The sequence below is a fragment of the Mustela putorius genome, unplaced genomic scaffold (assembly GCF_011764305.1).
Source record: "Mustela putorius furo isolate JIRA1106 unplaced genomic scaffold, ASM1176430v1.1 tig00003867_pilon_pilon_pilon, whole genome shotgun sequence".
In the NCBI taxonomy this organism is placed as follows: Eukaryota; Metazoa; Chordata; class Mammalia; order Carnivora; family Mustelidae; genus Mustela; species Mustela putorius.
The window spans coordinates 8,278,519-8,306,424 of record NW_025422019.1 but is presented as its reverse complement, the minus strand read 5'-3'; the positions used below and the strand labels follow the sequence as shown (position 1 = coordinate 8,306,424).

Below are 27,906 nucleotides of genomic sequence, written 5' to 3'. Positions count from 1 at the left end.
GAGTGTGCATCTAGGGTTCCCCTTGGTTCATGTGTGTACACGCGTGTGCTGTGGTTGAGAGGCCTCGCTCTCTGGGCCCGGCTACGCATGGGACTGTGGGTGTGTGCGGCTATGGGTTTGGATAGAGCTGTATCTCCAAGGGGTGACCTGGGACCTAGGTGTCAGGCTGTGGGCGGGGCTCTGGTGCAGAAGCAGCAAACCGAAAATGTGCGGTGAGGAGGATGGTGCATGAGTGTATCAGAGCGAACAGAGCAACTTTGCAAACCCCCAGCAAAGGAGAAGCTGTGGGACATGGCGGTATCTTCGAAGGTGAGTGGTGGCTCACCATGCCTGCCTTTTGAGCTGTACGTGCCATGATTCAGTAACCTGGGCCCTCTCCAGGGGTGGCTGATCGCCGAACGAGCATGGGTCTCTCTGGAGGGGCCCGTGTGAGCCAAAGAACACTCTATCACAGGCCAGACTCGCAGGCTGTGTTTATCGCCCACATTACTCACCATTTTGTTACCTGAAATACATTTAATTCCTATTAATAACGAGCACTGTAGGGCATAGATTTCATCACGAGCATTAAATTACTTTATTGCAGTTTACAAAGCAGCTGCCTGTGATGTATGACGCACCACTGAGGCCGGGGCCTTCCCACATGAGCTGCTCACCTGCATGTAGATGTTGACCACTGGGTGTGTGGAGTCAGGGGCAACGTGCTCTCTTGCACACTCACGGCAGCACCTGAAGGAACCTGTGGCTGGCTTGGCCAGTCTGTGTGGCGCTGCCGTGTCCCCAGCTGGCGTGACACCTGAGGCCGGAGACAGGAGCCTGCTTTCCCGAGAGTCTTCTATGAACCAGGAGCACAGTGAAGGGCTTTTGGGGCTCTCGTCTCAGTGGACACCAGGGTGCCCCCCCCCAGGGAGGGGCTGCATTCCTCATGTCACAGAGGAAGAGAGAGAGGGTCACAGAGGACCTGCCCACGGTGCACGGTGGGGCCCCCCTTAAATCCGGCTGGGCCAGCTTACATGCTGCCTGGCACTTTTGTCACATGCTTGCTTCCGCCTGTCAGAGGACTGGGTCTTCTTTGCCCTCCCTGCCAACCCCGTGGGCCCCTTTAAGATCAGGTCAGATGCTGTTTTTCTGCTGAGAGCCCGCAGGAAGATTACTCATTCCTTTTTATTTTCTTTTGTAATACAGTTTGTATCTTCCATTAATGGCTCAAAGAGGCTCCCCTTGCATTTGTTACCTACCGGCCCCCCTACCCCCGCTCAGTGCAGGGTTAGTAAGAAATGACGTCAGAGCCTATGAGGCTGAGCAGCCAGGGGCCCTGCTGGAAATGCTGTCCTCCCGCCTGCCGGGCACACACACACACACACACACACACACACACACTGCCTTTGCAAAAACAATTCCCTATTTGGCAAAGGGCAGTGTTTGCCCTGGGATGGGACCTTTCAGCCCCGCGCCAGGCCCTGTTTATTCTGGCACAGAGCACAGGGATGTCCGAGCCCTCTACGCTTGTTGAACTTCCTGGTTTTCTTATCATGCAGCTGGCCCCGCCAGGGAACAGGTGGAAGGCCAACTGGTGCCCAAGGGACCAAGAGAGGATATTGAGAAATGCCACAAATGCCTCTTGGGCCCCCCAAGGGAGAAGGAGCCATGGGCAGGGCCACTGAGGGGCTGGTGGGGGCAAGGCAGAAGGAGCCGGACAGATTTTATAGGTAAAGCCTTCCCTCTCCTTCACCTGGCCTGAGCCTCTGTTCCCTGCTCCGGAGTTCTCTGCTCTGTTCGGCCAGGTCTCCTCGATTTCTTTGGACAGATCTTGCCTTGGCCAACCTCCACACCTTTGCCTGGGCCGTGCCTCAGAACTTTCTTCCAAGTCTCCCCTGGAAAGCCTAGTTGGTGGGTAGAATAAAAGAATGACCGAATCCTGAATCGTTCCAAGGGTAGGATGGGGTAAGTGAAAGACTGTCTCCCACACTATACTTTTCTGCTCATTTCCCTTCCCCTGGGCTCCCTTGCCCTCGGGGGCTCATCGGGATGTTTGCCCAGGGAGGCCGAAATGAACCCCCAGGAAGCCCTATGGACCCACGGTAGAACTTGTCTCTGCCCCGTCAGGAAGTCACAAGGCACAACAGCTGGAGAATTCTGCAGTAGGAGTCGGGGGTGATGGAGTGGGCGTAGGGGGAGGGATTCCAGGCTCAGGAGTCCGTCAACAAGGGTCAAGTCCTAACTCGCAGCCCTCTAGCTCTAGGACCTGAGGAGGTAGCTTCACACTTCCCCAGCCAGCACAGAATGAGTCCAATGGCAGCTCCTTGCTTGGGAGGTTGAACCACAGTGAAGGGTCAGTGAAGCACCTTGAGCGGGAAAGATGTATTGTGTGAGCCTCTGATGTCACTCAAAGAGGATTTCAGACAAATGGTTGACCTCCCATCGCCTTTGTGCCTTAATCGCGCTGTTCCTTGACTGCCTCCTACGAAGCTCCTTATTTCACAACATATGAGTTTCTGTCCTTCATTGTCTTGGCAGATGAAGGGACTCGGTAAGCTGTGGCCAGGGTCCAAGAACATGCATCCTATAGGTGGCGGGGCAAGGGTTCAATGCTTGGTGGCTTGACTTGAAATTGCTCCTTCCTCTCTGTGACCTCAGCCCCTCGTGCTGACCAGGGGCCCTTGAGCTCTCCTGGCCTTCCTGGGTCTGGGGGCCAAGGCAGGAGAGGCAGCTGTCAACACGCATGAGCTAGAGGGGAGGGCCTCGAGTGCCCTCGTCAGACACCCTTGTTCGCCGCACGCCCTAAATCCCCACCATTACTCATGCTGCTGTGCTTCCTGTTGTGTATAGGCAAGACCCCTGATACAATGCAATCCACCATCTCCCTCCAGTGGCAGGCCGCAGCCGCCAAGGACACACCAACACTTGGTATCTAAGGAAGAGGTCCCAAGCCAGCAAGGTTCTGGTGAGGGGAACAGATTTAGATTGGGTCCCAGGGCGCCACCCTGGGAACTGGGTCCTGCTGTCAAAGGGAGAAAAGGCTTTACCAAGGAAAACAGAGAGAAGGAGAGAATGGTCTTGAGTTCCTCCTATGAGATTTTATGTATGATGTCTCATTCAGCTCTCTCAACAACCTTGTTGGGGATCGCCTGCTCTGGCTCCCATTTTATAGACGAGGAAACAAAGCACAGAGAAGTTAAGAGATTTGCCCAACGCCACACAGTTAACTCGGCAAAGGCAGGGTTCAATGTAGGCCTGTGATGACTTTCTACTTCTGCCAGGGCATAGTTACTCCTACCGGGGATGTGGTTATGGGAAGGGTTTCTTGTCTTTAGGCAGAGCTAGCTGGCCTGGCTAGAAGAGAGGTTTCCGGAGAGGAACCATTGGCACATCGATCAGGGGTCCGGCTCTGGCAGTTCCAGCTGCCCACCCAGGAGGGTCAGAAGCTGGAGGGGCTTTCACACCATTAGTCATCCCGGGTGAGTGGCAAGCAGACACCCATCGGGAGTGGGTCATAGCGGGGAGCAGGTGAGCGTCACTGAATTACTCATGTCCCCTCACTGGACCCCGTGGGGAACCAAGGTGAGCCAGGACAGCGGCCTGAGCCTGGGGGACCTCTACCAGGAAGATATACTACATTAGAATAAAGTGATTTGGCTCCACGTTGAAGGTCAATTGCAGTCTTTAGAGAAGATGGAGATGAAACTGTAGAGTTCAACAACGAGAAACCTGGAGACAACCATGGGGGCTCTCGTCCCCATCCTTCACACACGTGGATCTGATGGTTTGTGCGGCTGCCTCGTCACGTTTACTGGGTCCAGGGTGCCCCTGGGGTTCCTGGAACTGTTTACCTGTTCTTGCCTTTGGAGGGAAGTGGTGTCACTTGGTTTTCTGGATGCACAAAAGGAAGCTTCAAGAGATTGGCAGATCCAGGCTTACATGTGGTGAGAAGAACGCAGAGAAGGATTCAGACCACAGAGTCCACGTTCTTGGTGAGTACTGTAGACATTGTTGGGAATCTGTGTCTTCTCCCTAGCCTCTTGTCAAAAGTACATCCCCCCAGCCTGGTGAGAAGTTCACTGCCAACAGCAGGTGTAGTGTCTGCATGCTAGTCCATGCAGAGAACCTATGCCATCCTCTCCTGGGGCCGGATGCGTTAGTTGTTTCGAATTTCTCACCGTTACAAGAACGCTGCCAGGAACTGCTTCAGGTTATGGTGATTTCGCAGGGCAATGCTTACTGTGGAGTTGGGGGGCTAGAGAGTGGGGACACTTGGAAGAACTCCTGGAGGCACTGCCCCATGTGGGCGTCTGATGTCACCTACCTCTTTTTGATGCACACATGTGGGGCGTTATTGGGCCCAACTCTTCTTGGTGTCCTCACCAAGCTTCATGAGGCCTGGGTGCCAAGGGCTCTTCATCTGGGCCACTTTTCCTCTATGAAAATTCCTACCCTCTGATTTCTACTCTTTGTTGATGTCTTCAACATGGGAGTACAGACAAACTAGACTGCAGTTAAGGCTGTGTGGTGGGACCACGAGACAGGGAGGGAGCCCACAGACCCTTTTCTGTCTGCAGACGGCCAGGCCTGCCCAGGCTCCTGGACAGAGAACTCGATCCCTCGTGAGTGAAAGAAATCAGCCAGATAACAGCAAGACAAGTTTTTCCCCGGTGGAAAACCAGGAGTTCCAGAATAATGAAGCCAATGAAAAGATGGGCTGAGTATGAGCTGGCATGTGTGACCATGTGTGTCCAGCGGCTTGTGCCACTAAAGCTCGGGTAGGGGCCTCCTGGGTGCCAGCCCCAAACTGGGCACTGTGAGGACCAGACACGGTCTCTGCTTGCGAGAGACTGAGGGGTGGAAGGGCCTGGCCCCAGTCGGTGCCTGGACAAAGCTCTCCTTCTCAGCTTTCTGTCGATGAGTTGAGTAACCCTGGACGTCCCCTGTGGGAAATTGTTCTTCCAGCCCCAGCAGAACCTGGAGAGTCCTCCTTTGGGAGAAGTCGGACTTCTCTTAGAACGCCATTTCTCTCCTTTCCAAAGGCAGAAATGTCTCTCTTTCCCATCCTGAAACTCTGTGCTTGACCCATAGGAAGGCATTGGCCTTCTGGCCTGTCTGAGCTGGGGCTCCCTCATTCTGCACCCGGGGGCTGGGTGTTCCTCACCCACCTTCTGGGTGTCAGGCCATGGGTGAACCTAGAAGGAAGGAGGGGTGATGGTACGGAAGTCAGCTATTCCTTCGTGACCCCAGATGAGGCCAGGCTTCTGGGTGGGGCATCGAGGCACCTGAAGGGAAGCTCAGAACAGGGGAGGGAGGGTAGGGGAGCTGGTCAGCCCCAGGGCTCACAGTCAGGAGTGGGCCTTTTCCTTAGGCAGCATTTGGTGAAAGAGAAACCTGTGCCAAGCCAGCTGCCCTAGGACAAGAGGTTTGCTTGAGGGAAAAAGTATATAGGGGTGTGTGTGTGTGTGTGTGTGTGAAAGAGCTGGGCCACTAGAATTTTCACACTTTAGAGCCCAGGAGATACTGCTAAGGGTCCTGCTCCACAGCACACAAGGCCTGGCCCAGCCAGCGGCACTGGCTCTTAGGCCCCGGCCAAGAGTAGGGACACAATAAATATTGACCCCCTGACAGCCTGGGCTGCTTTCTGTCTCTCACTCAGGGCTGGGGGATGCATGGAGGCCGGTGGGAATCTCACCTTATGCTCAGCAGCAGACTTGAAAGTACACAACCCCCAGGTATGAGGTTGAGGGTCCCCAACTCCTGACAGGACTGGCCTTGGGCAGGTGAGACTCCCTCCAGCTTCCCCAGTGAGCCTCACCTGCTTGGATGGAGCCCTGGCCCCAGGGAGGTGTCCCAAGCAGCTCTGATGGGAGGGAGCTGGGAGAAGCCCGCACTTCCTGCAGGTCTAGCAGAGGCCGGGATGGAGCAGAGTTGAGGCTTTTGTGGGAATGCAGCCTCACAGGACGGTCAGGGGCTACTTCCAGTGAGCAGTCCCTTTCATGCCACAAATATTTACTGAACTCAAGCCAGATGCCTGGTTTTGCCCCCCAGAGAGCTGTTGTGAGGTGACGGGATGTGACGTGGTGGTGGGAAGGGCTCGGGGCGTGTTTGTCCGCCGGAGTCGCACTGCCCTCGGGCCCGCGGCTCATGGGAGGACTCGAGACCGAATGTCTGCAGCAGCAGAGGGACTTGCCTTATCTCCCTCCTCTCCTTGGACCCACTTGGCTATGGAACAGACAGATCTGAGCCTTGCCTATGTGGAAGCCGTGGTGGGAAAGTCCTAGAGCAAAGGACCAGAACTCCAGCTGAGAGCTTTTTGCTTGTAGACAGGCCGCTGAAGGCTCAAGGCTGCTGGCAAGGGTAGAATTGCCTTCTAAAACTTCCTTGATCCTTAAACAATCCTCAAAGAATGGTAGTGTCTTCGTCTTCTTGTCTGGTATTGCCTTTCTCCCCATTCCATCGGCCACTGGGGTCTTTCCTTCACCTTTCTGCCATGGCACAATCCATATTTGAACACTTTCCAAGACAGGGAGCTCAGTACTCTCCAAGCAGCAGGGTAGTCTCAGGAGGTGGCTGTCCTGAGGCTGGGCAGGTGGCAAGGGGCAGCTGGGGCACATGAGAAGGATACGGGCACTCAGGAAACACTGGCATGCTGAGAGAGGCCACAGGAGACAAAGAGACAAGACAGGGCACCCGACCTGAGCCCAGTCGTAGGCTCATCTCCTCACCTCAACAGCTTGAAGGGCCAGTGTCCATAGGACAGATGGACTGATTGTAGACCACCTGTTGCTTTGAGGGATCCACAATCTGAACCCCTGGGGACCCTCGGGGATGGCGAGGGCCAAGCCTCCACAACTCCTCGGCATAGCACACGCCTGGGAGCACATTCGCACACACGCCGGCTGCCCTGGAGGCCAGAGAACAAATGGAAGTCAGATTCACTCTCCCAGAAAGGCCTTCCAGAAAGGAACCAGCAGACCCATAGCTAGCATGCTCCAGGTGCGTACACTGCCCCCTTGAGCATCCATCAGAGACCCTGGCTGTCCTCGCGGGCCAGTGTTGACCAAGCAGCAGAGCTTACTCTCAGCTTCTGGCAGCTTCTAATGAGTAAGGGGAGTGAGTAGATCCAGTTTGGACAAACAGGTGATGGGCCTGAAACACAGTAGGTAAACTGGACTCCAGAGGAGGAATTTGCTCACTGTGCTGCCTGCGGGAGACCAGGAGCACCTGCTCCGGGGAAACGCCGTTTGGCGTTTCTAGTTACGTTCCTGCTCGTTCTTCTATCTGCATATCCAGTAGGAAACAGGTTTTCTAAGGCAGCCGGGCTTGCTCAGCCACCATGAGGGCTTGGTCCTGAGAACATTCCTCAGACTCTTTGGACATCAGGGGTGCTCCGTGGGGCTTGGGAATGGCTTCCTGCCCTGTATGGACAGACAAAGACAAAAGTCATGTGTGTGGTTCAGGGGGCGAGTTTAGACTCCAAAGCTACCTTTAAAGGTCCCTTTATGCCTCCCCCTTACCCCTGACCTCACACTGCTCTGCCTCTCTCTGTTGGCCACGTGATAGGCACCGTGGGAAAGGTGTGAACTTCAAGGTCCTGGAAACTGGGTTCCAGTGGACATTCCCTCACTTACTCATTGGTTGCTGTTGAGCAAGATCACGTGTACAAACATTTTCTGGGTTTGTACCTGGGAATAACAAAAGTGATCAGCCTGAAAGTTGTCAAGGGAGCTGAATGGTTAAGACATGTGAGAGTCCCTGCCGAGCTGGGTGTCTGGACTCTGTAAGTACTCCCTCCAGCATTGCTCGTTCCCTGCTCTTGGCCCAGGGTGGCTTGGGGGCCACTTCCTTCACAGGCAGCCCTGAGTGGGGGTTACGTCCCCCACCCCTGGACCACGCTGAAGCCCCACTCTTTTAAGTCAGAGCATCCACCTGGCCCCATTATTCTGTACCCATACCCGAAGGACCTGATCCTAGCTCTGCAGACAGCCCAAACCTGACATGGTCAGCATACTCCATTGTCTGGCCTTCCTTGGAGGGGTTCTGGTAGCTGCAGATTCCTGGGACTTCAGGATAAGCCTGGAGACCTCTGAGCATGCTCTGCCCACTGGGCAGGGACAACAGGGGTTGCTATTTAAGAGAGACATTGGCCCAGTTCTCTGGTCCTCTTCATGTCAGTCAGTACAACTGAAAACATTTGCAAACATTTTACCAGGGCTGGGCGGAGCCCAGAGGAGGAGAAAACACGCAGCCCACCTTGACTTTGCAATCTCATGAGAGAGATCAGCTGAGCACCCAGAAAACTATCAGAGAACAAGAGCATGTCCTAATAGCAACTTCATGTGCATTTGAGGGCACAGATTGTGAGTCTTCATTTACTCAGCTATTAAAGGGTTTTCACGCCTGGTTTCCCAGGCCCCTGGGGGTTTTTGTGGGCCTCAGGGGATGAGGAAGGGACCGTGGGTAGGGACCCAAGACCCCCCACAGCTTAGCTCCTTAACCAGAATGATCAATACCTACGTTTCCTTTATTGGCAATTAGGGTTAATTTTATTGGAGGGGAAGAAAAGAGTGTGGAAACCACTGGATAAGCTGAATTCTAAGTCTAGAAATTCTGCATCTAGAATTGTTATTTAGAGAAGGAGAATCGAATGCTGTATGTAACTGTACGGGAGGAAGAGAGAGTGTGATGCCTATGGGGAAGGAGACTCAGTCTGTCCCAGGATGATGACTGACCCCTCCCACCATCTGTCTGTCGGGCCGCATGTGCTCCTCTGGGTGGGGTTCCCAAGGCTGTGTTGGTCCCAGAGCTCAAGGAGGAGAAGTTCTTCATGCACCCTTGCCCCGCGCACAAGCTGCCTCTTTACCTGCTATTCCATGGAGGCACACAAGCTGCCTCTTTACCTGCTATTCCATGGAAGACCCAGCAGTGGGTTTTGCTAGAAGGAGAGTCTGCGTTTTATGGTCCATTTTGGAAGGTCTTTATCTCTTCTACTTTGTTCTATCAAAGCAAATGATACTGCCATGAAATGCAATATAAAATGTATAAGGCACCATAGCATAGTTAATATGGCCCATTGATCCGTGCCTACTGTAGGCACTTAATAAGCTCAGGCACACGCTGTCTTTGTCCCTGTGGGGTTGCATGAAGACAAAGGCACTGTTTACTGAAGAACACCTTTGACGGGTCCATCTCCTCGTCTTGGTATCATCTCAGCCATCTTCCAAGAAACCTCAGGAGGCAGGAACTTCTGGTCCTATATTTTAAATGAGGAAACAGGCTCAGAGAGGGTGAGTGATTAGCTGAGGGTGTTGGAGCCTGCATTTGACCCAGGGATGACCCCAAGTCATCTCTGTTTCTGTGATTCCACCCTCATTGTTTCTACACAACCCTTGCCAGGTCTGAGGCTGTGATTAGGAGGGTACTGGGCAACAGGGAAACGGGGATCGGCACTTCTTCCCCCCGACACACACCTCTGCTTTCAGGGGCTTAAAATTCCAGAAGGTTGAGGGAGGAGGTGGGGCACGGAAGAGCCAAGCTCTGGAATCCAGGAAGTGGTCACAGGGTTTAGAAAACCCCAGGCAGTGGGGCCACCACTGGCAGCAGGGACTTGGCCTGGCCGGGGAGGGGCACAGGGGCAGGTCCCAGAGGTCTCGACGACCAAGAGTCAGGCGGCGCCGATCAGCACCCCCTTGAAGGACTGGCTCAGTGAGAGCAGGGCTGGTCAGTGGGTGCATGGATTTCCGTAGGTAAAAGCACAAAAGGGAGTACAGAGAAAACAGATGCCCAAGGTCCTTGAGCGAGTTAGGGGCAAAACCCATCTCTTGCCTGTCTCCTGCATAGTTCCCAGTTCCCAAGATTCCTTGCGCCACACACTGAGCTCTGGAGTCCTTTGGTGCATTACCTGTTCTTGTTATCTCTGCCTTTTGTACGTTACCTGCTCCTTTCTCTGCCTGTTGAAAGCATGCTTGGCTAGGACCATGCTTTCCCTGGTCCTTCCTCCTGCAGCTCCCAGCCTCAACTTTACCCACAAACACTGTCCACTGGGTCCATGGGTGTTTGTACAGTGTCGCCTCATCCGTTGACATCAGGTCCCCACATCCTGAAGACAGGGTGGTGGGAAAGACGAGGTCCCTGAGGGCGAGTTCCGAGACTGAATTCCAACGCGGCCATTTGCTCTGGATATGAGCCTAGACCTGACTCCAGGGAACCTCTGTTTTCCGCGTGCCAAATGGGCAGAATGGCCAGCACCCCCCACCCCAGTGAGGGACACAAAGCCCTGGACGGCGCTGCCAGGTGAGACATTTCTGTGACCTTTGCCATGCAGAGCTCTCAAACAGTCCCTCCCCTGCAGAGGAAATGGTTGACTTTTCTTGCTTTCAGGGTGGTCTTATAAAGCCTGAATCTGCTGGCACCTTCCCGCATGGGCCTCAGCGTCCCTTCCCATGTCATCACTGGCTTTGGAGCTCTGGCAACCTCCAATTCCTATAGCCCCAGCACATACTTGGTCAGGCAATTCCCTCCCTTGATAGAGGGTTGGTAGAATAGTGTGTGCACGTGGGTGGGAGAGTAGTGTGTGCACGTGTGGTTCACACATGTGCAATCTGGTGCAGACCAGGCCCCGTGCTGTTCAGCCTGTGACCTGGTTTCCTTCCCAGCTGATGACTTTATCTTGGCATTTGGCTGGAGTCCTCAATGACTTCCCCATTCTGCGGGCTTCCTTCCTCCTTCAGGCACTGTCGGCTCGCCAGACAGGTTTTTTTCCTGGCCAGGTGGCTTTTGCAGGCCAGGAACTGAGCTGGCCCAGCTGGAGCCCAGAATGAGGCCCTGGTCCTCTGCTTTCTTCTAGAGACTTCCCCTTGCACTCTGCTCTGGGTCTGGCTTGACCACGGAGCTACCATAGCTGAGAACCCCTGAGGAGGACGTGAGAACTGTCCTCCCCCATTCCCTGGGCTTGGCCTGGCCCCACACCCCCTGCTCCCAGATCACTGATGGAACTGTAGGTTGAGAAGGCTGTCTCAAAGCGTGGGTCCCAGTCCCTGTTCGGGGGAAGGGGCTCCCCTCTGTGACCACTGTCTGGGAGCTCAAGAAATGGGCCAGAGCAGGACCTACTGTTTCTCTGCATTGCCCAAGCACCAGGCATGGCGCTAAGCCATCCCAGTGATGGTGACATCCGATTGTCACTATAGGAGAGGGGGCCATCAGTGGTCACGTGCTGAAGACAAGATAGTTCCCAGCCAGAGCCCATGCTCTTGCTCCTGCAGCTGTGATTTCATGTGAAAATGGATCATTTAGAAACCGTGCACCAGCACCAGGGAAGTGAAAGTGTCAGGGTCACACTATGTTATAGGAAACCCCCACATCGCTAAGGGGCGCCCCCTGGTGGAAAAGTCCATGTGGAGATACCCAGGCAGTAGCAACGCCCACAGCTCCCCCCTACCCCAATGGCCCACGCTCTGGCTCTGGGCTATAATGCCCAAGCTCAGTGCCCAGCACCAGATGGTTCTCGGTGAAGGCCAGTCCCCTTGACCTTCTGCCCCAGGAGCTCCGTCCCACTCCCTAGATCAGCGGAGCCTAGAGTCATTCCATTGAATGTGATGAGCCACCTTCTAGCACTGGGAGCTGAAGAGCTGGGTAGGATAAGAACCACAAATGTGGAGTCAGGTATCAGGGTTTGGGCTCTGGCTCTGGCATTCCACATTTAAGTCTATGTGGACAAATGGCTTCATATCCCTGGGCCTCTATGTTCTCATTACGTGTTGTCATTCCTACAGCAGAGAGGCTCCTTAATGCCAAGTAAGATATAGTTATATGCTACATGAAGGCAATTAAAACGTTTTTAAAAGTACAATGAGAGATCTCATTATCACCATCATCACTGCCGAAGGACCTCAAGTGAAATCTACAAAGATACAAAGTCCGGGGTGCAGAGACGAGCCTGCAGCCGGCCCTCCATCAACATTGGTTCTCTTCCTTCCTACCCCTGCTGGACCTCCTCATGTGGGTGGGTAGGCAAATGCCTGCCTGGTGACCCCTAAAAGAAAAATTAAGACCTGACATGCTGCTCCGGGCCTCCTAGAATCATTCCTAACTGCTAGCCAGTCTTGTCCATTGGCTTGGGATCCCCGGGGCTCCAGCTGGCTGCCTCCCTGCCAGGTCAGGAGGTGTGGGCTCAGGCCACCCTGTGGGTCACCCGGTTCAGCTCTGCCTCTGGGTCCTCTGGCATGGTGACGTCTGCTGTAGGCAGTGTCCCAGAAAGTTCTGGGTCCCAAAACAAATAGGTACCCTCCAGCAAGCCCTCTGTTGCACTCGGCATCTTTCTGAAGACTTGTCTTTATTTTCCTCTTATCCCTCCAGTTCCTCATACAAATCATGGCCTAACTTGAAATCCAGGCTCTGGCTCTGTGTGTGTGTGTGTGGCGAGGGGGCTGGCGCACCTGCTTTTCTTATCAAGATCTAGAATCCCTTTTCAGGTAGACGTTCACGTAGAGGTGCTATGGGCTGCTGGTTGTTTGGTTTGGATGTGTGTGCCGTGGCAAACACGGGCTTCCTATTCTTGGAACCTGGTGTGTTTGCAGAAGTTCCCAGGGGACTGGATTTGGAATTGTCATTGCTTTTGCCCTGATATGAAGGAGCTGTCTTGAGGGTAATGCTCCATTTTTGTTTGCTCAAGTCACTTGAGCTCCATTGTCCCTGATGCCCCCTGCCTTTGTGACGTTGGACAGTCTGGGGTGGGTTAGGCACCTGGGGGGACCAAGGCAAGGTCTCCGTTCAAGGAGAGTCTCCTGGGTCTGTCTGAGTTAGCCATGTGCAGATGGACCATGCCAACAAGAAGTGCCACCTGCATCCGACAATCTGTGGCTCAGGGACTTTGGGGGTTTTCTCTGGGGCCTGAGGCTTCACGGATGGGGAGAGGTGGTAGGGGAGTCAGGGAGGGAGCTCCTGCATGTATCCGGCAGGGAATCCTGGACTGGAATTTGTAAGGAGACTTCTAAGTGAAGGCACCATTTGCAGAAATAGCATCGAGTTTAGGGAGCTAGGAGGGACAGAAGGCAACAGGGGTTGGCCATTGTGGGAGGTGTTACCACCCCAGGGTCCAAGTTCTGGGTTCAAAGCTAGAGATATGGAAGGAGGCTGCCCTTCAGAAGCTGGAACTCCCAGGGGCACAGCCAGTCCTGGAACAAGACAAAAGAGGGCAAGCAGGATCCCCTGACCTCTCTCTCCCTGCCACTTTCCAGAACCCTGCCAAGGCTTCCTAGTGCAAATCCAGATGGGAGCCAGGGGACAGGAGCCTGGGGCAAGTGCTCCACAGAGAGCATCTTCCCAAGGCACAGAACAGGACAAGGGCAAGAGGATGCAAGGGACAAGAAGAGTTATCGACACACAAAGCTCTGGGCAGGAGTTAGGTGACAGGGCTCCAACCCCAGCTTGGCCATTCATTCATGTGATTTTTTTAGGCAGGTGGTTCTGCCATGCTTGGTCTCAGCTGCCTCCTCTGGGGATGGGGTGTTGGAGTAGGTCAGAGATTCTCGGAACTTATTACACCTACTGTTTGTGGCACATGGGACAATTTTAGTAGATCCCAGCCTCTGTCTGAATAGCCCCCCCCTCCCCTCTGCATGATGGGAACAATGGAGGTGACTTCTGGGCCACCTCTCTCCATCGTGTGGTTCACCATGTGGAGCACTTATAGTTGAACCTGAACATTTATAGTTCAACCTGTAGTTGAACCTGAACCTGTATGGGTGGCGGGGAGTTTATCTGTGAGTCTAGCCCAGGGATGGCTTGGGTCTGGGGTGAGGTGAGGTCAAGTGTCATGCCAAGAAGGGGAAAATAGGGGCACCTGGGTGGCTCAGTGGGTTAAAGCCTCTGCCTTCGGCTCAGGTCATGATCCCAGGGTCCTGGGATCGAGCACCACATCCGGCTCTCTGCTCCGCCGGGAGCCTGCTTCCTCCTCTCTCTCTGCCTGCCTCTCTGCCTACTTGTGATCTCTCCCCTCTGTCAAATAAATAAATAAAATCTTTAAAAAAAAAAAAAAGAAGGGGAAAATATTACGGGCTTCTGTTTAGGGTGGGGATACGAAGTTCCTTATAGAACACTTTACTGGCGTTTTGTTTGTTTGTTTGTTAAAGTAAGTCTATTTAAGAAAAGTGTGAGTGTGGACAGAGCGTGTGAACGTGGAAGGTCTCATGATGGTGGTGGTCATGGTGCTGGGCAAAGTGATCTTGTTGTGACAGAAATTTAAGGAGGAAATAATACAAATTCGACACAAACTCTTACAGAAAATGAAAGCACTCGTTTTCAGTTCATGCTCTGAGGCCAGCATTACTTTGATATAAAAACTAGACAGAGACACTACAAGAAAAGAAGACTTCAGACTTATCTCCTGTGAATGTAAATACGAAAGTTTTCATTGAATTTAATTCAACAACATAAGAAAAAAGAAATCTACCATGACCCAATGAGTCATCACAGAAATGCAAGGTAGTGTAATATTAGAAAATCGGTCAATGAAATTCATCATATTAACTGACTAAATAGGACAAGGATGGGATCCTGTCATAAGGTGAAGAAAATACACATGACAAAAATCCAGCCCCTGTTCATGATAAAGACTCTCAGGGAACTAGGAACAGAGAGGAAGGCCCCCAATCAGACAAAAAGCATCTCCAGAAAAGCTACAGCTAAAATCATACTCAGTGGCAAAAGACTACGTGCTATGCCTCCACAAATGAGCCCCCCAAAATGGGTAAAGTGTTCAAACAAAGAGGTCACCAAAAAAGCTATACGGATGGCAAATCAGCACAGGAAAAGGGGTGCAATTTCATACGTCATTCAGAAAATGTACATGTAAGCCACAAAATACTACTATGCCTCTAAGAGCAGCTCTCTCTTCAGGCTTGTTCTGTTGCGTTGTTGAATGTCCGCCCCACAAGAGACGCTTGGCTACCTCTCATTTAGCCCAGAAGACACATCTCCTTCCCACACCTCTAGCTGAGATCTTAGCTTTGCTCAGAAACCTCCACATCCTGCTTCACTTTTTATTTCAGCATCGTCAGGAGTGAAAGGAGAATCATCGATGTATGGAAACATCACAGTCTTTGCAGCAAGGGGAAGCAGAGCACAGTGTTGGGAAAAGTCTAAGAGACCCTATAGAGAAACTGGGCTCCAGACCTACTTCTCTGCACTAACTTCCAGGACACCTATTCTGACCCCGGTCTTTTGTCCATATTCCCCACCAGGTGCCGCCTCTCCGAGCAATGAGACCCTCCAGCACGCATCTGCCTCTCCAGCACCCTGGGGCCTCCACAACCACATTTGGTCCTTCCCCGGGTTGCACCAACCCCGCCTTTCCAGTGCGTGTGCTCTGCGCCCCCACCTCCCTGCACATCTCTCATGTGCACTTTTGCCAATGTCTCTCCCGGGGTCTGTGATGAGCTCCCCCTGAGAGCTCCCCCTGAGAGCCCACCCTTCCCAGCTCCTCCCATTGGGGGACACTCACATAGGTCTCTGGTCAGGTACCACTTCTTCCAGGAAGGCTCCCTGGCTGACCGTCTGAGGATAGGAATGTTGGACCTAGGCTGGGGATGCTGTGTCCCAGCAAGCCTATATGGGCCACCAAGACCCCAGCAAGGGTGAGTCGGGGCTGGAGCTCAGGATGACACCCAGTGTTTCCCTGCTAGAGATGGTTTATTATAAGATGTTCAGGCATACACAGTAACAGAGAGAGCAATTTACTTATTTATTTATTTTTGAGACAGTGAGCACGAGTGGGGGAGGGGCAGAAGGAGAGGGAGAATCTTAAACAGGCACCACACCCAGCACAGAGCCCAATACAAGGCTCGACCTTGCCTTCCTGAGATCAGGACCTGAGCTGAAACCAAGAGTCAGACCCTTAACTGACTGAGCCACCCAGACGCCCCAGAGAGAGCAATTTAAAACAAACGGTCTGTACCTGTCACTCAGTTTTAACAATTATCCACTGGGTCCAGCCCCAGCTTCCACCACTCATGGGGTCTTTTCCCCTATACATAGCTCAGTACACACCTCTCAAAGAATGAGGCTCTCGTTCAAAATTCTCAATGCTTCTTAGTCTGCAAAATGGGAACAAGGTACCTGTTGGAGCACCCCATAGGCTAGGTGCAAAGATGGTGTGAAATGTCTTGGCACCCTAACCAGGGCCAGGGCATACATTGCTCGGTGCCTAGGTCATGCTCAGCTTTTCATAGTGAAAACCTCCTGGGTACCTTTCCTTCTTACAGTTGACAGATTGAGGGCACCTAAAAGGTCAGTTGGTTACGTGGTTAAGTGCCTGGGTGGCCCAGTTGGTTAAACATCTGCTTTGGCTCAGGTTGTGATCCCAGGGTCCTGGGGTAGAGCCCATGTGGGGCTCCCTGCTTAGCAGAGAGTCTGCTTTTCCCTCTCCCTCTGCCCCTCTGGTTGTGCTCTCTGTGTCTCTCTCTCAAAAATAAATAAATAAAATCTTTAAAAAGAAAAGAGTTGGCAGATTGACTCTGGTCTCAAGACCACCAAATCTTACACAACTGAGTTAGAACCTACATACTTTCTCTTCCTTACAAAAAAATCCTAAACATTAGGTGCAAAGCCCATTTGCTTCCATATTTGCAAAACAGAGTATTTCAAGTTTACATTCAGCTGGGTTTGGGAATATGGTGTGATGGAGTGCGGAGGGCAGGGAACTGAGGCCCGCTGGGAATGCAGGCTCAGCTCTGCCCTTCAGTTGTCCGGTGACCACAGATAAGACCGGCCCCTCCCTATCCCCCAGTCTCAGGGCCCGGGCTCACCACCCCAGCCTGTTCCTTCTCATGCCCTGGCTCTTATCTGCCTTGGTCTTTCTCAGTGCTGTTCTCCCAGCCTAATTCTCTGCCACCCTGTAGATGAAAGATGATCAATCTCAGCTCAGGGGCTACAAGGACATTACACATTAGCCCAGTCCCTGTGGCTCTGCCTTCATAGCCTCCATCATTCTGTGTACTGGTTTGCGGCACTCATCAACTGGCAGGTGACCCACACCAGGTGCTTTACCCTTACTCACTTTTACAAGTTCTTCCTAATAGGGACACCTAGGTGGCTTAGTTGGTTAAGCAGCTGCCTTCTGTTCAGGTCATGATCCCATGATCCCAGGGTCCTGGGATCAAGTTCCGCATTGGGCTCCTTGCTCCGCAGGCAGCCTGCTCTCCTTTTGGCAGCAGTTCCCCCTGCTTGTATGCTCGCTTTCTCTCTCTTTCTCTCTCTCACTCTCCCCCGCCCACCCCCTGATAAATAAATAAAATCTTTAAAAAAAAAAAAACAAAAACAGAAAACAAATTCTTCCTAACAACCTAGAGGGACGATCCTCTCCACAATCCTGCTTTTAAACTCTTTATATTGAAATAATTTCAGACTTGGAAACTCTGGCAAAATAGTCGAAAAAGCTCGCCCGTGCCCTTTATCACTTCCCCTCATGCAAATGCCGTATGGGTCCTGGTGGGATGACCAGAACCAGGACATGGACGGAGGGGAGATTCTGCTCAGTTACCTACAGCCCTTACTTAAATTCTGTAAGTTTTCCCGCTAACATCCTTTTCCAGTCCCAGGATCTCCCAGGATCCCACTCCGTGTTTGGCACTCACGTGCCCTCAGAACCCTCCAGTCTGGGACGGCCCCTCCCTTTGTTGTTCCTTGGTTTTCACAAGCTGGACCCCTTTGAGGGGGTCCGACCAGTTGTTTTGCACAGATGTCTCTCAGTGTGGGCTTGCCTCATGTTCTTCATGTTTAAATTCGGATTGTGTGTTTTGTGACCCACATAAGGGAGGCTGTGCCCTGCTTGGTGCCCTTGATCTTGCATTAATCTCATTTTAAAGAGGAGCAGACCACAGCACTCAAGAGTCAAGAAACTAAAAAAATAAAATAAAATAAAATATATATAAAATAGCTAACATGCTGAGCACTTACTCATATTCCAGGACAAGTACTATATGGGGATATATTATTTAATCACTTATGTATCTGGGGCACAATAAGTGGATCCCCCGACTCATCAGCCAGCCAGGAAAGGAATGGGGAGAGGACGGAGAGTGGCAGGAGGCAGGGACAGCTAGAGTAAGGACAGTCATGACCAGGGAGGGGTATTCCGAGGCAGGCACTGGTTCCCTGGGGTGCACCTGACCCAGGCAGATAGGGACAGAGCTCAGAATAGAGGCCCCCACAGATTAAACCTCACGACTAAGGCTGGTCATAGTGGGCGGCTTGCTGGGACCTTGCAAGTGGGGTGGGCTTGCTCTGGGGGTCATGCTGACGGACAGCCTGGACCTGAGCCAGACGGGAGTGGCAGCTATAAGCAGTCTCTACCCCCGTTCTGCTCACAAGGGAAGGGAACAGTGTCCCCTCAGTGTCCCCTTCAAGGGTCTCCCAGCATAAGCTGGTCATGGAGGGGAGCAAGGAGGGGATGATGGCCCCCACACTCCACATTATAAAAATACGTATCTTTCATGCCCTCAGCCCACTGCTGTCTCTGCCACGGCCTGCCAACTCCACCTGCTTCCTCCCTCCCTCTTTCTGACTCCCCTCGCAGCTCCCCATTGCTGGTATACCTCTTCCTCTTTGTCTGTCTCTTCCTCCTCTCTCTCCCTTCTTACCTGCCCTTACCTTCTCTGTGGGACTCAGTAAATGAAAGAGTAGCTGTGGAGACAGGAGAGCTGCCATCCTGTCTCCTGCTGTCCCCTCACCTCTCTGCCCCCTCTCTGCAGGCCCTGCACTACTCAGCCTGCCCCTCCAGGGTGCTCCTGGCCCCAGGCACCTTCAAGAAGATGCTCTTGCAAGCCTTGCTTTCCCCCAGCCATGGACAGCACCCTGCCCTATCTACCTCAGGACAATGCGGAAGATGGGGAGGATTTAATTCCGGATCCTCAGACTCCTCAGTCTTGGGCAAGGCCAGTAAGGCACGTTTTTTCATTGTTACACCAGCCAAGCCCCATTTGCCGCTGATCTGGACCGCAATCGGAAGGTCTGCCATTCACCATTTCCCTCTCCAGACAACCCCCCACCCTCCCCACCCTGGGGCCTCTCTAAAGTCCTCTCTGAAACTTGGAAGGATTCTGGCTTTAAACGTTGTTTGTGTTTTCCCACGGGTTTTTACGCGGGTCTCCTTCTGGCCATTCTTCCTTGGAGGGTGGGGTGAGGAGGTAACACAAAAAGGAGAAGCTTGTATTTCACTGACTTGGGAGTCAAACCAGCCCACTTCTGCCTTTATCCTCACCACCAGCCTGATTTCTATTCTCTCTCGCATCTTGAACCCCAAATTACATTTATCCTTTGGGGCCTATTTTGTAAGACCAGCCCACCACTCTGGCGGTGATCTTGGGGATCACTGAGGGATCCTGGATGCCTTGTCCGTGCCCCCCACGCCCGACCATGCAGCTCCCATTGGCTTCACCTCTTCAGACCTGCTCTGAGCAGGAACCCTGGGGAGAGGACAGCAGGGACAGTAGGCCCCTCTCCGGGTGCACACTGCCAGGCTTCAGTGCCTCTGGGTACAGTTGTCCCATCTGTGCTGACCTTGGGACCATCTCTGCCTCATGTGCCCAGGCCAGGGCGAGTTCTGTGGGCTGGCTGGTAAGCCGGAAGGGTGTCAGAAGCTCTGTGTAGCCCATGACTACAAGAGAAATGTGCTTTGGGACCCTCTTCCCTAGCCTTCTCCCCTTCTGTCCACTGCTTGGTCCTCTGTGTCCTCCTTGGCCCCATACAGAATGACAGATCCCCACCTCTCTTCCTCTTTGAGGCACATCTGTGCCCATCAACCCTGTACCAGGGAATACGGCCATGTCTTGGCCTTTAAGGGGCTCAGGGCACAGTATCTTCTCAGGGTAGCCTGCCTGTCACCTGTGTCTATGCTGACACCTCCCACTATGGGCTACCCCGTAGGTGCTGTCTAGCCACTGACCTCACATTATGCATGCCTGCCTTTCGCTTTTTTCCCCTGATACTGGGACAATGTCTTGCCAGAATCCTATCCCTCCTCCCCACTCCCCAACCATGGCCTTGTCAGTCAGTGCTTCGTGTATTAGCTGCTCCATAAATAGACCAAGGGATGGATCATGGGCTATGGAACCAGAGAAGAGCCACAGGCTCGGGACCAGCCTCTCCCCAAAGAGTGGGAGGTGTTTCCCAAGGTCACAAAGCTACTGGGATTTGGTAGGTAATCAATTATAGAGCTTCCCACATGCTCTATTTACTGTGGGGGACTCCATGAGATCCTCCTTGCCATAAATGCTAGCTGGTATCACCACAGCAAGTTGAAACATATGGAATTTCCATTTCTGCCATCAGAAGTGGTCAATTATTGGCAATTTCATATGGTTTGATACAATTTTTTGGTCTCAAAATTCTTACCTTGTTTATTAAATGAATGTATTTTTATTTTTACTTATTTTTATATTTTTCAAGATTTTATTTGTTTATTTGACAGAGAGAGAGAGAGCGAGAGAGGGAACATGTGCAGGGAGAGTGGGAGAGGGGGAAGCAGGCTTCCCGCTGAGCAGAGAGCCCAAGGCAGGGGCTCCATCCCAGGACCCTGGGACCATGACCTGAGCCGAAAGCTGCCCCTAAATGAATGTATTTTTAAAAGAAACTTTACGGGCCATCTGGCTGGCTCAGGCAGTGGAGCATGAAACTCTCAGTCTGTTGGTTGCAAGTCTGAGCTCTGTATCGAGTGGAGAGATTACTTAAAAATAAAATCTTTAGGGTGCCTGTGTGGCTCAGTTGGTTAATTGTCTGCCTTCGGCTCAGGTCACAATCCTGGAGTCCTGGAATCAAGTCCTGCATCGGGCTCCCAGCTCCATGGGGAGTCTGCTTCTCCCTCTGACCTCGCCCCTCTCATGCTCTCTCTGTGTCTCTCTCAAATAAATAAATAAAATCTTTAAAAGATAAATCAAGAAAAATAAAAGAAACTTCATGTCCTTACCACATACGGGTAACTAAAAAAGGTGACATGCACCTACACATAATGCGAGTAAAGTCTTATTATTAGATCCTGCTTCGAGGTTCTCCCTTCTCCAGGCATTGTCCTGACGCCGTGTTCTCCTCGTTGAAGGTGGAGACCTCTATGTGGGCCCCACTGCTTCCTTTAAGGAATCAGAAGAGTTCCAAGAGTGCAGTGATGGATGGAGTCCTTCGGTGATCAGTGAGCCTCAGCAGCGCCTTGGCTCCCAGAATCTGCCGCCTAAGGGAACCCCTGGATTTGTGGGATGTGTTCTGAAAGACTGTCCTGAAACTGCCTCGCCCCAGTGAGCCCAAGCCTATAACTGCCAAGCTCTGGCCCCAGGCTCCAGGCGGAGGGTCCTTCTCCCTGTAGCTTCAAGGGCCCGAAGGAAGTTGAAGACCACCTGGTACCATCTCTTCATTGTGCAGGTGCAGAAACCAAGACCCAGAGGAAGAAGGGCTTTTTCACAGTCACCCAGCAAATCAGGGCAGTGGTCTCCTAAAACTTAGGTCTCTGAACCCCAGCCCCTTCCCCCTTCTGCTCTACCTTACCCCAACCCTACAAGACCCCATTCACTTCTGCACCACGCCCTCCTCCTTGGGCAGAGACCAGGGATGCCAAGGCTTTCTGAGGGCACGACTCCCTGGGCTGCAGTTGTTCCTGGTGAGGCAGAAGAAAGAAAAAGGGCCAGGTCTTATTCATCTCTACAGCTTGCACAGTGCCCGGCACTAAAAATGCATGCTGGGGGGCGCCTGGGGGGCTCAGTGGGTTAAGCTTCTGCCTTCGGCTCAGGTCATGGTCTCAGGGTCCTGGAATCGAGCTCCGCATCAGGCTCTCTGCTCAGCGGTGAGCCTGCTTCCCCCCAACCCCCCACCTTCTGCTTACTTGTGCTCTCTCTTTCTATTAAATAAATAAGTAAAATCTTTTTTTAAAATGCATGCTGGACAAATAATTAAGCATTGATTGAGCACCATTTGGGGTAGATGCCGTGAGCCCATGTTAAAGGAGAAAAGTTGAGGCCCAGGGAGGTTGAATGGCTTGCCCAAGGCCACACAGCTAGTAAATGGGGTTGTCAGGCTCAGAACCCGGTTCAGCCAGACTCCAAACCTGAGCTGCTCCCACCTGGCAGTGCTGCCAGCTCCCCCAGTGTTCTGGAGGGTTGAGAGGACAGAGGGGAGTGTGCTTAGCCCATGAGAGGGGAGGCATTCTTTCAACCCCAAGCCTGGAGCTTGGGGACTCTCCCTTCAGCCTCCGGAGCCCAAGCACCAGGCTAGATCCCCCCTCATGCCCACTCCACTCCTCCACCAACAGCTGCAGAGGGTGCCTCTTGGGGACAGAACTGCTGCCTCCAGCACGTCTTACCTGGCCTCTTCTGGAGCCTCCTTTCTTTGCTCACTCCAGTCCCCTGCATTCCCTTCTCCACAAAGCGGTTATCCTGGAAATTAGACCAAGTCACCTCGAAATGGAAACTCTGCACTGGCTTCCCATCCCCCTTAGGTAAATGTCGAGGTCCTGGTCCTGCCCCCCCCCCGCCACCCCAGGCCCTGCAAGAGGGCTGTGACCTCTGAGACCTCCTTCCTACCTCATGCCAGCCCCCTCTTTCCAGGCAGACAGACAGACACTGGGGACTTCCCTCACCTCCTTAAAAACAAAAACCCAGGGACGCCTGGGTGGCTCAGTTGGTTAAGCAGCTGCCTTCGGCTCAGGTCATGATCCCAGCGTCCTGGGATCGAGTCCCACATCGGGCTCCTTGCTCGGCAGGGAGCCTGCTTCTCCCTCTGCCTCTGCCTGCCATTCTGTCTGCCTGTGCTCGCTCTCTTTCCCTCTCTCTGACAAATAAATAAAATCTTTAAAAACAAAACAAAAAAAAACAAAAAAACAAAAACAAAAACCCATCCCGTCCTCAGGACATCACATTTGCCAACCTGCCTCCTGAAATGCTCCTGCCTCGGGTACCTACACGACGGACCCCTTTCTTTATTGGCTTATGGGCTGCTTCCACTGGAATTCGAGCTCCAGGGAGAAAGGACCCTCTGTGTCCCCAGCCTCCCTGGCAGACCCCCACCATGCACGCGGCCTGATCCTGTTCCCTAGGAACAACCCATGGCCCGATCCTGGTGCAGGGCTGAGTCTCAGAGCCAGCTGTGCCCTCCTCACCCCACCTGGAGCTCCTCGAACAGGATAAATGACAGGCGTGTCCTTTCGGGTGCGCCGGCTGGCCCTGGAGTGTCCACATTGTTCCTGGAAATTAGCAGCAGTCACTGCCCTCAGGGGAATCACTCTACCCCACGGGCCACCGCACTGGGGGGGGGAAGGAGAAAAGAAAAACAAGATCCCCAGGCAGGCCAATGCCGGTGCCTTTTCCCTGCCTGAGACGCACACTTCATTTAATTTTCATAGTGGAGGGAGATGTGGGATCTTTTGAGCATCGATACCCTCGTGGGCCAGTCTAAGTGGCAGACAATAAGTGGAGAAGCCAGCGCAGAGCGCAGGGCCCCCCTGTCACTCTTGCAGATTAACAACTTTATCCGAGCCTTTGTTGATATTGACACTCGGTTGCTAGGTAACATGTTTACCGCCCAATGAATAGGGACTTGAGGACCAGGGGGCACAGTCAACAGATTGGCAAATAAGGCGGACGTGCTGTGACTTGATGTGCCCGCCATGGTGCCCAGGAGCAGTGCGGGGACGCCAGTCTGCCCTCGGGCTACCCCAGCTTGACTCGGGGTCAGCGTGGTCGGGGGCCCAGGTGGGGCAAATCCAGGAGAGTAGCTGTGTTTTCACCCGGGGTCTGTCCTCACAGTGCCATCGGTGTCCCCAGCCTCTTGACAGGAGTGCTCCCATTCAGCAGTGCCGCATTACAGTTTCCCTGCTGTGCTCTAGCCCTGAAGAGGCCTGATGAGTGCACCCTTGGGAGCAATTTACCCCTGAAAAGAACCCCCTGCTGGGAGTCTGGAGACTCGGTGCTTTTACCCTTACTCCTGTAACCTGAGATTATGACACTGACCTACCTACACCATCGGGGTGTTCAAAGGAAGGGGAAGGATTGCCACCTAGGAAGCATTAGCTGTTTGCCAGGCATGGTGTTAGGCTACGTTTCCACCTTACACCAACGCCCATGTTGTGGTCCTTTGGCATAGAGACGGGGGCTGTGTCTGTGTTCAGAGATTGGCCTCAGGATCTTCAGTGAGGATTCAAACTCCATGCACGCAGTGCAACTTTGGAATTCCTGCTTTCCACTGTGCTGCTAAAGGGACATTGGAATCAGGACCTGCCACTCAGACCCCCATCAGGGAGTAGATCCCCTTGCCTTGCTTTGAGCTACCTCTGGTCTCGATCTGGTGAGCAGCCAGCAAAGCCACCATGGGGGCAGGGCATCGTGCTAAGTGAGGTGGGAAAGCAAAGCTCCTCAAGAAAATGGTAGATACAAACTCAACAAAGGGAGGTGAGAACAATCTCAGAGATGGAAACCCTGCCAACGGCCCATCATGGTGTTAACACAGGGTGTGACATTCCAGGTCACAGGGTCAGGTGTGTGCAGAAGCTGAGCAGTGGACAAGGGACAGGGAGGAAGGAAATCTGAACCAGTATGGAGCCTGGAGGCTGAGGGTTCTCACTGTCCTTGAACGAAAAGAATCTGGTCACATCTGCACCAGACTCTGCAATTCTTCACCGCATGCGGCCAGCCTTCAGCCAGCTGTATAGTTCAACGGCAGTCTCTCTCTCCATACTGGGGCAAGAGCTGTGAAGGAAAGACACCTGGTCCCTGCATTCATGGAGCTTTCAGTTCAGCAGAGGAGACTGGAGTTAGACCCTTGATCGCACAGTGCATATCTAATTATGCTTGTGCTGAACACTGCGCAGAAGTTGACCCTAGAGTGTGCATATTAACAGGGGAGGTGTTGAGCTTACCCAGGAGTCACAATTGGCCCCCCCAGGGAAGCCACAATGAAGCTGAGATGTGAATGAAGTTTGAGCCGGAGATGTACCGGTGATGGGCGAGCAGGTGGGGACTCCCAAGCAGGAAATAGATTGGAATGTGGAAAAAAAAACCCAGTTTGAGTGAGCAAAGATTGAGGGGGCAATTGGGTGGGAAATGAGGAGGCAAGTGGGGGGAGAGGTGGTGCTAGAGTCCTCAGGCCTTGTCAGCTTGGATTTCACTCCAGTAATGAAGTAGTTGTGGGGACCCGTTGAAGGACATCAGCAGGGGAGCGACAATTGGGTTCCAGGTACTTTTCCAGACACTGAACAGATGATTCATTTCATTTCTTTTTAAGATTTTATTTATTTACTTGAGAAAGAGAGTGAGCAAGAGCCGTGGGAGGAGGCAGAAGGGAGAGACAGAGAGAGAAGGGAGAAGCAAGGCAGAGGGAGAAGCAGGCTCCCCGCTGAGCAGGGAGCCCGATGCGGGGCTCGATCTCAGGACCCTGGGATCATGACCTGAGCAGAGGCTTCACCGACTGAGCCACTCAGGCACCCCTGGTGATCCGTCTCAGCCAGGAAGCCAGTAGGAGGCTGGGCCGACCAATCAGGAATCCCCCTTCCACAGGCCTATTCTGGGGACCTCCTTCAGGACAGGGAACCACTACCCTGGCTTTAGTTAGGTCTCTGTTTATTTCCAGTGTCCAGATCAGAAGCTGAAACAGAGGAGGGCTTCAATCCAGGGCCTGCCTTGCCCTTTGAACGTATAGCTGATGATGCTTTCCCCCCTTTTCTTCTGGCTACTGGCCCATGCTCCTGGCCACTGTCAAACCTGCTAGCTATGCTACCTGTGGACCCTCCTATGAAGCTTCCCCACTCATTGAGCTAAAGTGCCCTAGTCTTCCAGCTTGCTTCGAGGATGGAGTTCTCTGTGTAACAGGCATCCACGTGCCATGGATCATTCACCCTCTGAGCCCAGGAGTTTTCTAGTATCTCTTTACAACAAATACTTTCTAAAATATACAATTTCCTGACCTAAAGGTAATGTCCCTGGATCTATCAACCCATATATCATTTTATTTTTTCATTTTTAAAAAGACTTTATTTATTTATTTGAGAGAGAACTAACATGAGTGGGTGGCAGCGGGGTGAGCAGAGGGAGAGGCAGACTCCCCTCTGAGCGGGAGCCCAATTCAGGGCTCAATCCTAGGACCTGGAGATCATGACCTGAGCTGAAGTCAGACTCTTAACTGACTGAGCCACCCAGGTGCCTCTCCATGCACCTAATTTTATTATCAATTCCTGAGCCAAACAAGACTTCGTTGCTGAGAGTCAGGGGGGCTGTTTGTTCTGAACTGAATAGACCCCTTATAGTTACAGGGTTCCCATTCCAACTCATCAAAAAAATAGCACACACACCCGTCAAGTACTCACCTGGAAAGGCTCTGCCTTCCCCTTTCCTGCAGAGTCTGGGGTCATCTTCCCGCTCTAGGCAGCCATGGCTGGAGGGTGGGTCCTGAGGTTTGGGATTAACTCATTCGTCATTCAAGGTATCATTTTTGAGGCTCTTCTTTGCAGGAATCTCCCCCTTTCCAAAATTATTTTCCCCTCCCCACTCTCCTCCGCCATACTCCTGCTATCTCTTTTCTACTCTCCTCCACACCTTCTTCTTCCTCCAGTCCTCTTTTGGACACACTCCTCAGTCTTGGCTTCTAGAACCCTTGGCAGCCCCAGACCAAAGCTGACTCTCCCCTTGTCTCCCTTAACCATCCAAGTTCAGAGCTTTGGGTTGGGGCTGGGCTTCTTGTGGGAGGGCATCAAACAGCAGGGGGATAGATCAGAGGCTCGTTTTCCCGGTCTGTCCTTTTGGTAATTCATTCAATTAGAAACTTTCCGGGGATTTTCACATTTATTTATTTTGTCTCCTTAATTGGTCTATATCCTCTCTGAGGAGAGGAAGGAAAAGAGAAAGGCATTTGCCACTGTTGAGTATGTACTTTCATATCTCATTTGTTTCTTCTCAAAGCAACTTTTCCAGATGCAATTATTTTACGGATGAAATGCCGTGGGTTTAGAGAGGCTAAAGGATGTATTGAAGGTGACTTAGCTTGTGCCGTATTGCTGGGAGGGGTTTGCATCCAGTCCCCGCCCACACGTGCCTGCCTACCATCTTTATTTCCCTCCCCCGCTGCTTTCAATCACCTCTGCCTCATTGGGCTTCCCAACCACCTCCCACCAATCTGGAAGCAGGGAGGCTCAGCTCCCAAGGCTGCCATTGGAGTCTTGGGGATTTTCCCAAGCAGAGGTTTTCAATTTTGATGAAATCCAATTTATCAGGGTTTTATTTTTTTTTCTTTTATGAATTGTGCTTTTATGATCTATCTAAAGAAATCTCTGCCTAACACAAGGTCACAATGATTTTTCTCTAAGACTTTCTTCTAAAAGTTTCATGGGTTTAGGTTTTATGTTAAGGTCTGTTATCTATTTTGGGTTGATTTTTGTATAAGATGAATAAGGGTCCATATTTGTTTCTTTGAATACGGAGGCCCAATTGTCCCAACACTATGTGTTGAAAAGATTAAATTGCCTAAATCTTTGTAAAAAATCAATTGACCATATCTCAGTGTTACTATTTCTCAACTATCTCTTCTCTCCCATTGATCTGTGTCTTTTTGTCAATAACACATGGTCTTGATTATCGTGCCTTTATAGTAACGCTTCACATCCTTCAACTTCACTCTTTTTCAAATGCGCTTTGGCTCTTCCAGTTCCTTGCTTCTCCATAAAAACCATAGAATTAAATTGTCAATTTCTATTAAAAAAAAATCCTACATGGGCTTTGATGGCAATTGGGTTGACCATACAGGTAAGATGGAGGAGCATTGATATCCTAAAGCCTTCGGGATTTAACATTTCATTTCTGGCTCTTGCCCCAAGCCACAGCCTTTAGAAAGCTTAGTTAAAAAAAAAAAAAATACAAAAACTAATTAGAGTGAAAGTAGGGGAAGACGGGAAGAAGGGTCAGC

At 52.2% G+C, this 27,906-nt stretch overlaps 1 long non-coding RNA gene across 3 annotated transcripts; it reads right to left on the bottom strand.

Annotated features, from left to right (window-relative positions):
• Nucleotides 1-553: 553 nt before the first annotated feature.
• On the bottom strand, nucleotides 554-23,459 carry LOC106006570. 3 transcript variants are annotated; one of them, XR_006602408.1, is made up of 4 exons: nucleotides 23,122-23,459; nucleotides 22,322-22,394; nucleotides 8,883-9,235; nucleotides 554-7,400 (listed from the first exon to the last, which is right to left on the bottom strand). It is a non-coding gene; the product is annotated as an uncharacterized LOC106006570 (long non-coding RNA). The 3 variants fall into 3 exon arrangements; XR_006602407.1 differs by having other exon boundaries at nucleotides 554-9,235; XR_006602406.1 differs by lacking the exons at nucleotides 554-7,400; nucleotides 8,883-9,235 and adding an exon at nucleotides 20,982-21,619.
• Between the last annotated feature and the right edge of the window lie 4,447 nt (nucleotides 23,460-27,906).